Below are 11,509 nucleotides of genomic sequence, written 5' to 3' on the forward strand. Positions count from 1 at the left end.
CAAGTCAAGGTGAATGAAGGGAAGGTTCTATCACCTTTTGTTTTTTTGCTGGAGCTTCTGAAATATTGCAAAAAACGCGATTTTTTGATACTTTGACCACGTTTTTCTCAAAATCTAAAGCTGATGGAAACTTTATACTTACAGATTTGCAATCAACACAAAAAAAGTCAATCAAAAACAGCTTATACATTTTAGGAAACAAAATCAGTGTTGCCCTGTGTAATCAACATGAAAAAAAGCTTTAAACAAAGAAACAATGAAAAAAGGCTTAACTGTTTGTGAATGACCACCTTAACTTTTATAGTTTTATTATATTTTTCCCTGAAAAGCTTTATCAACATAAGTGTGGCTTTGTATTAAAATATTGTCCATCCGAATTTTTCAGAATTTCACCCTTTTTAATTTTTCCGTGATATTAACATTAGTTGTTTTGCCTAAGTGCACTGCAGTTAAGAAGCGCAAGAAGTTATTGATCGAATGTCATAAAAAATAATTCGCCGAGATTTAAGCGGAGTTGCTTAAACCTCGTAGGGGGGTTGTGTGAAGAGATTTTATAAATAAGCAACCAGAACGATTTGTCGGTAATTCAATATATCTATAGCGTTTAATTAAAAATTCAAATGTTACAATTCGCGTTTAAAAAGTGCAAGGTTGCAAACAGAGTGGAAGCGAAGCCGAATACGAAGATGAAGACGAAGCCGAAGACGAAAAACAGTGCAGTAGTAAACATATGAAAGTGATCACAGTGCAAGCAAAGACGAAGACGAAGATGAAGACGTGCGCAAGCGGTCAGCTTGAAACAGTGCGGTACTGTTTTCAAAGACGAATTGCTTGCTGTGATGAGTTGTTTACAATTTATTTAACTGTTTGCAATTGTGAAAAAACGTGTTTTTCAAGAAATTGGCTAAATTTTTGGCAAAATGTAATCAAACGTATTAATTGGCATTCTGGTATATTCGAAAAATGTCTGTCCCTCTTGCCGTAACACATAATACAAGTGGCGAAATTCTCCAAAAGTTGTCCTATACAAATTATTTCATGAATTGCTGTTTTTTTTTTATTTTCTTTTGATTTCATCTAAAAAAAAAGGTTTATTTAGAAACAAATCTTCATATCATTCATCTTCCACTATGTACACTCGCCAGCTTGCCCGCAACGCAAGCAATTCGTCTTCGGCTTCGTCTTCGGCTTCGCTTCCACTCTGTTTGCAACCTAAGTACTATATACAGCAATGTAAACTTCAAAAGTACAAGAGTAAAATGTCGTTCGGCTGGCGGTCGCGATACTAATGTCGCTTTCGCCTTACAAAAGGGACGTATGTATATATGTAACAAAATGGAATACAAAATTGAGGCATTTTAGAGATCAATAAGGTTGCCGGCTTGCCCATCATACCGGCCCCCTCGCACCGTTGCAATTTTGCGTAAGGCATCCTGTAAATTCTGCAACAACGTCACGACTACATTCACTAAGGTATCTAGTTGACGGTTCTTATGGATCCGACCGCGATGGCAGAAGATCGTTTTGTGATGGTGGCAGGGCGTTGCTGTTTCGCTGCCCTTTTTTGGCTACAAATACATACACGCGTTGTCGCGTTCCTGCGTTGTTCGCCGCGATCCTGAATGGCCTTAGGTACGATTGCGCTCCTAAGGCTCCTTCCTTTCTTATCGTTGTTGAGAAGCGTTTGGTGTGCCATTTTACATATGCGGCAGCAATTTCGAGAAAGAAATTTGGCAGTGGTATGCGAAGGTGCCAAACAGTTTGCACAATATTTGTGTACTTTGACAGCATCCAACCTTTCCATTGCGTCCATTTTTCTGAAGCTCGGGCAGGCCTGCAGAGGATGAAAGCGGCAGCAGATTTGGCACTGATATATATCCGCTGATCTGTAAGAACGAACAGTTGATTTAGAGAGAGGACACAACTAAAGGGGTTAGGTGTCATAGGTAGTATATTAGTTCAAAATGGGTGAGTTTTAGAGTGGTAGCGTGAGTTAATTATGTAAGCTGTATGAATTTAGTGGGTTTTTGATTCATTGAATGGGTAGAACGCCTTCCTGGATATCATCATGGATTTTTTCCCATTTATTTCGCTTATGAAGCTCTCGCAAGTATTCATTTTTCCAGCGCCGGCTGAATTCTTGATGCAGAATTTTCACCTTTTGTCATCGGTTTATGAGAGACATGTTACGGCAGTCGGTTCGGGTATTGCACGTAATGGGGCGCCTCGAAGAAAATGACCTGGAGTTAGTACTAACCGGTCCGTGGGATCTTCAGACATTGGGAATAGAGGCCTGGAGTTTAAAACTGCCTCTACGCGGACGAGTAGTGTTGTGAATTCTTCGAAGTTAAATTTATGAGGACCGGCACAAGCCACCCATGTGAGGAGCGTGTGGAGGAATGAATTGCTATTCGACTCTTTGGATACTGAAGGTGTTTACAACTTCGGTAGAAACTTGTTTGAGAAAGGCATCAAAGTTTTTGTTCAATGCACGTCGCGCCCCAACGAAAATTTTGCCTTTGTCGGACATCACTTTGGAGGGTAAGCCTCGACGACCCACAAAGCGTACAACTTCGGAAGAAACTTGTTTGAGAAAGGCATCAAAGTTTTTGTTCTATGAACGTTGCGCCCCAACGAAAATTTTGCCATTGTCGGAAATCACTTTGGAGGGTAAGCCTCGACGCCCCATAAAGCGTGCAAAGGCTGCCAAGAATGATTCAGTAGATAAATCAGAGCAGATTTCCAAGTGGATGGCTTTCGTTGAGAAGCAAACGAATACGCACACGTACGATTTTTCATATGGGGCATTTCTGGTTAGTCCAGCTTTAACTAGAAATGGGCCTGCAAAATCAACTCCAGTGACAGTAAAGGGGAGTGAGAATTTTACTCTTTCAGGAGGGAGGGCGGCCATTATTTGGGAGCGTACCTTTTGCTTATATGTATATCGTGCATGTTTTGCACTGGTATATGCACTTCTTTATGCGGGGTTTTAATCGGGAAAATATGAAATTCTTCTTGAGCCACGCGAATCATTAGTGACTTTTCTGCATGAAGGAGGGTTATGTGAAGAAATTGCAGATAGAGTTCACAGAACCTTGAGCTTCCTGGGAGTATAACCGGGTGTCGTTCGTTGTAGTTCAGAGTGGCATGGGCAAATCTTCCATTAACGCGCATTAAGTCTTGGTTATCCAGGAATGGGTAAAGAGTGAGCAAACTGCTTTTCTTACTAATTGGTTTTTGGAGATTGGAATACTCCCAATTCATCTTCAACATACCTTTTCTGGGCTAAAATAATGAGTCGAGTTTTGGTGTTATTTATTTCGTGTTGTGTTAATGGACCCGCGTCTGAAGAGATTTTCTTACATTTATGGAAGAATCGAAATACGTAGCCAATGACACGCAAGGCTCTTGAAAATGAAGATAAACCATCGAGGACATCTTCCTTTTCTGTCATATGGAAAACTTTGACATTTCTCTGATCTGTGGGTTGAGTTTTCTGGGGTTCTGAGCGTGGCCAACTATTGGTAGGATTGCAGAGCCATTCCGGGCCATGCCACCATAGTGAGTGAGAGATCAAGTCTTGTGGCATGCAGCCGCGGGTGCCTAAGTCAGCGGGATTGTCGCTTCTGTCGCCATGTTGAGTTTCCTGCATTCTTGAGGATTTGGGAGGTACGGTTTGCTACGTAGGTTTTCATATGTATGGGAGTTTTTCAAGCCAAGCCAGTACGATGGACGAGTCGCGCCATAGCTGTACGCTGGCTTTATAGAGATTAAGTTGAGAACGTACCTGATTGAAGAGTTTGGATAGGAGTACCGCCTCACAAAGTTTCGCTCTAATCATAATAGGCGATAGCCATCCTGCCGGGTTGAACAGTTTGGCAACTGCTGAGAGTATTTGCCTCTTTGTGGATGAGAGTGGGGCTCAGGGTACGACGAACGTGTAGGAAAACAAGTCGGACACTGCGTTCCATTGAATACATACACTTTTGTTGTACTGAGATCTTCAATTTTTAAGAAGTTGGGGTCCAGAAAATCCGTTTTGGGTATTTTTTGCAGTAGTGTGATATCATTGGCGGTGATCTTCTAGATTACTCTTTCTTGCGAGACTTCGTTCTTGACTGAGAAACTGGCTGAGAGAGGAAAATCGGGAGTGCCCAAGGGCAATTGTTTCCAAACATGCTTCCTTGAAGGGTAACCGAGCTTCGTACCTGCCGTCTGCTCTTCGGGTTGTAGTTTTCCTGTAGAGGTCTTCCATCGATGGTTAAGCGCGGTCCACCATGTCTTCTTGCTCCCAAAACCGTTTAAGCAGTTCGCTTAGAGAGTCGCCCGATGTTTCTTCGACTATCGTGGAAAATGGAGACACTTGAGCTTGGACAGGGCCACTGAGAATCCATCCGAAGATGGTATTCTGTGCTTCTGACTACATTTTCGACTCCTGACAAAAATTCTTTTGGGGTTAGATCGCTGCCAATCATCAAGTCTATTTTACCTGGAGTGAAACAAGAGGGATCAGCGAGATCCAACGAGGGTCATTGGACATTGGTCATATCAACATTTTTAATGGTGAATGATGGAAGAAACTGGGTAAGTTGAGGTAGAACTATCGCATTTGCTTTCACCTTAATTTTTGTATCCGTCGTGCACAGCGTTAGTTGGCATATTTTGGTTTTGGACAATTCTTCCTCCCAAGCCGGAAATCTCGTATGAGCTTGGTCGGAAGTCTTAATAAATTGTTTACTCTCGAGGAGATAAATGTTTTCTCGGAGCCGGGAGCGATCAAGGCTCGTACGCTGTATGTATCTCCTAAATGTAGTATAGGCACCATCGCAGTTGGGAGTAGCACCTTTTCCTTACTGGTTATATGTAAGGTGAGACTGAATGGATCTTTGAACTTATTGACTAGATAAGTTTGGGTTTATCGGGTCGAAATTGCTTGGAACATTTGTAGCGAGTTTTTCCGTAGATCTAGCTGTGTCGTGTGTACCGTCGATTTTTGGAGTCTAGGGTTAGAGTGTGAGTTTGGAGTTAAATGTAGCATAGAGTGTTGGCTTTTCTGACAGTAAACACACATAAAGCTTCTTCTACATTCTCTGGCTGAGTGGGAAAACGGTAAGCAATTTCGACAATATCCACATTCATTAACGAATTTCAAACGATCTTGGGGTGAGATTGTTTTAAATTTGGGACATATTTTTAGTGGATGAGCAGGCGAGACCTTACACAATTTACAAGAACTGACGTATCTCTGATCATTGTGATATGTACGCACATTACTAGAACTGGGATGTGAGTTATGAAGTTGGGTTATTGTTGAGTTGAACGTGGGGTTAAAGTTTTGGAAACTTTGTTTGGGGTTCAGGTTGTGATTTTACCTTGTGTTTGGGTTTTGCGTGATTTTAACTTTTGAAGGTCGGTGGGCATTTAAACTTTCTACTTACTCATACCTCGTAGGTAAAAATTAACCCATCTCGGACCAAAGAGGCAGATCTTTCCGAGTCGAAAGTGATTGTTCCCACAAAGCCAATGTCTCTACTGGCAGTTTAGAGGTACATAAGTGAATCAAAATCGGATCCCAATTCGTAACCGAAACGCCTTGAGCTTTTAATACGAAAAGGCAGTTATTTATGCTCCTTTGCAACTTTTGCAAAAACTGGCTTTTTTCGCTGAAAACAGGAGCTAGGTTTAACAGTGTCTTGAGCTGGTTATTCACCAGGATTGTGCTATTTTCATATCGCGATCGCAAAGCTTCCCCGAGCTTCTCCTCCGATTTGTGGCGTGCTTCTTGATGTTGTCACACAAAGCGGAGGGACCTACAGTTTTACGACGACTCCGAACGGCGATTGCATTTTTTATGTGAAGCAGTTTTTCATGGCAGAAATACACTCGGAGGTTTGCCATTGCCTGCCGAGGGACCACCGCTGTTAAGAAAAAACCTTTTTTCTATATTTTTTGCGCTTGGCCAAACACTAACATATGTGTAAGCTCCAATCTATTATTATTATTATTAGATCGCAAAGCTTCCCAAGCGACTTTGAAGCTTTCATCGCTAAGTGGGTATTGCTTTACAAAGGTACCTGCCTGGCCTTTGGTTTTATATCTGAGATGATATAATTTTTGAGCTGGGGTTAATTTTGGGTGCCTATTTATACTGCCGTAAACATATCTCTAAAGGCTGGCCATTCCTCATAACTACCATAAAAATCTTGGGTATCGCATGGTGGGACTTGGAGGTAAACTCCAGAAGAGTCTGATCTGTTCTCAGTGTTAACCGGGTTTTTTGAGCTTGGATTGTGGTTTTTTGGTTTGAAGAGTTAAGAGCTTCGGTCATTTACAGCTTTACAATTTTGATAACTCATTACATTTGTAAAATTTTTGCTCGACCGATTCGCTTACTTGTGAGTAGGATTCTGATAAGGAAACACTTTGGTAGCTATCCAAAACCATTTCCCAATTTTGTTCGAGTTGTGAGATTTTGACGTTTAATAGCGCCTCAGTTTGGTCTGTTGCGATAGAAGGCGACCATTTTGAGCAGAATACCTCCAACCAAATCGTTTCAAAAATGGACCTTTTAAGGCCTCGATCAGACCTAGATTTCGAGCTCTCTCGTTTTTTGCTCTCAGAGGATTTTGCGTCAATATGAAGCGTGTCCTTGTCGGACCCCATTACGAATAAATAGAGTTAGGGCTTATTGACTTAGGGCTACTTAAGTTAGGGTTACTCGGTTTTGGGTTGCTGAGTTACAAAAAACCAGGGTTTTGAAGATTTTTTGAGGAGAGTATATTTTAGAGCTGGAGATAAGTTCAATTGCGAGAGAGATTATGTGTTCGATTTTTCTCTACTTTCGGAGCTTGTTTTTGTAGGTAAGTATTAATATTTGTTTAATTAATATTTTTAATATTCGAGAATATTTTTGAGCGCGTCGTAGCTTTATAGTATATGTATATGTGTATACAGAACTTTTCTTTTTCACTCGCGAGTAGTTTTACTATTTTGTGGACTGTATTGTATATTTTATTGTAATTTCTAAAACAATGGACGAGTTAACACCCTAGTGCGCTTAAGTATGTTCGTATGTATGAATAAATGGGTTTGTGTTATACTGTGCGTTCCCTGTAGGATCTCGGAATAGACTTAGAGCACACCACAAACTAGACTGCAAGTGATTGTAAGTAGTCCAAAGGTTGGTCCAGCAACATGTAAAATTTTATTTACATTTAACATTGAATGTCCTAGGCTCGGACCAATTGTCCGCTTCTGCATTACATTGTAACCAATTTTGGGGGGAAAAAATCAAAATAAAACTTGCGCCAGCTGCGATTCGAACCGGGGTTCTCAGATTTTCTAAGCGATTACTCTCTGCATGCCAACGTCGCTCATGAAAATTTGTTGACTAAGTGCCTACACATCAGCATGTCGTTAATTGTACCCGTTGTCTGCGACTGCATGACATTGTAACCAGTTTTAGATCAAAACTCATACCTTATGCATTACATTCGGACCACTTTTAGTACAATTCACCTGTTTTGCATTACATTGCTTTATATTTTTGGACTATCTTTGGTCTAGATACAAAGCTACTATACCTACGACTATATTTTTCGAGCAATTGGACCAATCTTTCCTTCAGGGTTGATATGTAACAGCAAAATTTAGAGCACAATGGAACGTATGCCACCTACATATGTACAAACGCACACATGCATATACGTAGTATGTATGTTATAAAGATCAGCGGTAGAAGTAATTCGAAAGGGCTTTTTATGTTAATTTTATTGTCGAGTTTACATATGAAAAGTATTGTAGAAATAGCTTTGGGTTAATTAAATGTTCCTCTCTTAAGTATGTATATAGCCGCGATCGGGGGCAAAACAAATAACTTATCATAGACCTGGGCCCAATTGCACCAACGACTTCCCACTTATCACTTTACAACTTTTGGATAAGCCTTTTTATTGAAAAGTAAAGTTGATAAGTGTTGTACTTTTTACTTATCATGAAAAACTTATCAACTTATTAAAAAATAAATAACTGACAAGTTTTTTGGGTAAGTCGATTTGATAACCATTACACAGCCAATTTCTTTTGCTTTTCAAATAGAGAACTTTTCCAATAGTGTGCTTGCTAAAATGATTACCGTTTCGCAATGGAAAACGAAACCTTAGCAAACTCATGTGCGATTTGATAAACATTTTCAATTTATCTTTTTTTTTACTATGTCGCGCGCACAAAGCAAAGCCAATAAATTGGCTGCCTTAAAAATTATTAAGGAAAAAAGTAAGTCCGTCTTGACTATCATATGTATGTTTATATAAATAACTATATTTTTTTACATTTAAGGATTATTTATTTTAATTTTTCCAAAATAATTCAGTAACAAAAAACCAAAAATCACATTGCATTAATTGAATGATTTCCGTACCGGTTAACAAATTGGTACTCAGTAGCCTTAGGGACGTCTATATTTATGATAGTTCCATCAATGCACCCTGCGACTTAAGGAAAACCACCAATGTTGAAAAATTGTGGCTATATTTTTCGTAAATTCCGGCCAACAAATAGTTTCATCCATCAATTTGTTTATCAGGGCATTTGCCACTCGATTAGGGATGCGTATCGGCAATGAATATTTGATATATCGGTATCGCGATATTCTAAATTGACGATATTCGGTATATTGAATATCGGCAATATCGATTCACACCGACCTCGTTGCTTTGTTAGTTGGCAGTTTTGCATATATTTCGTTTTCGTTTCGTTGGTTTTTTTTTTTTTAAATTTACAAACGCCAAATACATATACGTAAAACTACCAAAAAACACGAATAAGCATAAATTTATATCACGAAGTTACTGTGGATAAGATACACTTTAATTATTTTGAAAAATAGTAACCTCACAAGCAAGTCTAGGAGGTATACTCTGTATTGCGATTCAAAACTCAATTGCTGCGATCCTCCTTTTGAGTAGTTGTTTGAGGCGAGCTGATGTGAATTACCTTTGTATATAAAAATATATTTATTTGTATTTACTCCTAACATATTCACTGTTATTTATACTCTGGTAACTTACCGTCTTGTTTTCTGTGGAATGATAATTTTTCAAGTGGGGGCTGAAATTCAGAGTATAGGTAGGGTAACATTATTTGGCTTAAATCAATATTTTGCTTTACTAACAGCATTTGCGTATATATTGTTTAAGCAAATACAAACATTTTAGTAAAATCTGCGGAACTACAGTTTTAACACTTTTTCCGAGAAATAATGTATCTGCATGTATTTATATACACATTTCCCTGACATATTCATGGTTGAAAATGGAACTATGAAAATGCTCGTACTTACCAAATAAAATCACTAAGCACGTATATTTTCAAATTATGTTCAAAAAATTTTATGAACATGAGAGATTTCTGAGTATTTTAAATGCAATTTTAACTTTAAAGTCACTTTTGATGGGAATGAAACTTTGGTGATAACATGCACGAGCAAAAGGAATAAGAAAGAAAAAAGCAAACGCTGAGTTGCCAGAAATGGGGAAAATAGCATCCGATATTTCAGATATCGAAACAAAATATCGTATCGATACCGTATCGCAACTTTTGATATCGATATAAAATAACCGATATTCTCAACAAGGATATTGATATATTGAATATCGTATCGGTATCGCGCATCCCTACACTCGATGAATTACTGTACATACCGCTAATGTGAACCCCATGCATTTGACCAATCCCATGATATTGGCTACCATTAACTAATTAGTGCAGAGTCGATAGTAATTGCTGTAGCGGACTTAAGCCATTATTGCGCTCACTGTTATACTGTAGGTCCGCTCCAATTTTTAATAAAATTTCTTCAATTTGGCCACTACATCAAAATCTAAACTGTAGCTGATTTTTTATTTTATGACACGCCTTTTATTATTTGCGGATTTTCCTCCTGTAATAAATTTAATAGTACGAATCGAAGCATTTTTTGTGTCAATATTGTATCGAATCACGTGTTAGAGCTTAATTTTTAGATTGTTAAGGTATAATTGTATTATCCTTTTACAATAAATAAATAAATAAATTCATTCAGACTGAATAAATGTAACTTATCACTTGTATGATAGGTAAAAATACTTTTAGCAAATTAATGCTAAAGTTAGCAAAATGAAAGATGATAAGTGATAAATAAAAATTTTTGGTGCACCGAAATGCTAATAAATTTTGATAATTTGCATAACTTAATCCGCTAAAGCCTTTTCGCTAAGCATTTCAAATTTCGGTGCAACGTTTATCTATGATTGTGAGTGATATTTTACTTATCAATACTCATTTGAGTGACTTTTCCTTATCATGTTGGTGAAACACAAAACTTTGCGCAAGTTCGATAATTTGCTAAAAGGCTAATGATAATTCGTTGGTGCAATAGGGCCCTGATGGCAAAAATAATATTTGGGTTGCTAGCACCCTAGTACTCACCCACATACATGTGCATAGCTATGCATGTGTCTAACGTATGTATGTACATCTGTCTGTATTACTGATGCACTACGCTTTTGAGTGGGAATTGAGCAAGTGTTGAAATTCGCTAGTATATACTATGTACGTGAGTGTTTATAAACGTGAGAGAGACCAAAATGCAAAGTTATAGCGAGCTTTGAGTGGGGTTTTTATATGGTGAGTGAGTTTAGGTGATTTATTTGAGTATTTCCATGTATGTATACCGAAATTTCTTTTAATAATAATAATAATAATGATAATAATAGATTGGCGCTTACACATATGTTAGTGTTTGGCCGAGCTTCTCCTCCGATTTGTGGCGTGCGCCTTGATGTTGTCACACAAAGCGGAGGGACCTACAGTTTTACACCGACTCCGAACGGCGATTGTATCTATATATGAATACGCTAACATAAATTTTGTCTCCGTTCGTTTGGCGATTCTACCGAAACCAAGAACACCGTTGGAAAGGCATTTTTCCGTAGATGAGTAGAGTTTTTATGGTTTCACAATTGGTTGAAAATTACGGCCAAAACCGTCGTTTAAACATTTTCGAATTGTGTATAGATGTTGCTGCAACATGTTCAATTTGACATGTTTCGCCTGTTGTTTCACTACACATTTGAAATTAAGCTTTGAAATAAAGATAAATATGAAGATGAAGAAATAAATGATAACGATCCAGTCAAAAAAAAAGAAGGCAAAAGTGAAGATAAAGACGAAAATGGAGACAATGACAGATACATAAGAATTAGGGTAACTAAAAGGGTAAGAACATTTATTGAATTTATGAAGTGAAACTTCTTTAGCGGCAGTTGGTTGGTTGGGAGTAAATTGTCAAATTCAAGGGGAATAATGCACATGGAAATAGTTCTCAGCGGTTTGGCGGTTTGAGAATAAAAACAAAAACAAAGATGCCTAGAGGTACAGGCAAAAACGAAGATCAAAGTAAATTTAAACACTTTAAGGTAAAGGTGAAGAGGAATATGCAAAAATAAAGATAAATATGAAGAAAAGGATG

The sequence above is a fragment of the Rhagoletis pomonella genome, unplaced genomic scaffold (assembly GCF_013731165.1).
Source record: "Rhagoletis pomonella isolate Grant_MI unplaced genomic scaffold, Rhpom_1.0 Rhpom_scaffold_00007, whole genome shotgun sequence".
Lineage (NCBI taxonomy): Eukaryota > Metazoa > Arthropoda > Insecta > Diptera > Tephritidae > Rhagoletis > Rhagoletis pomonella.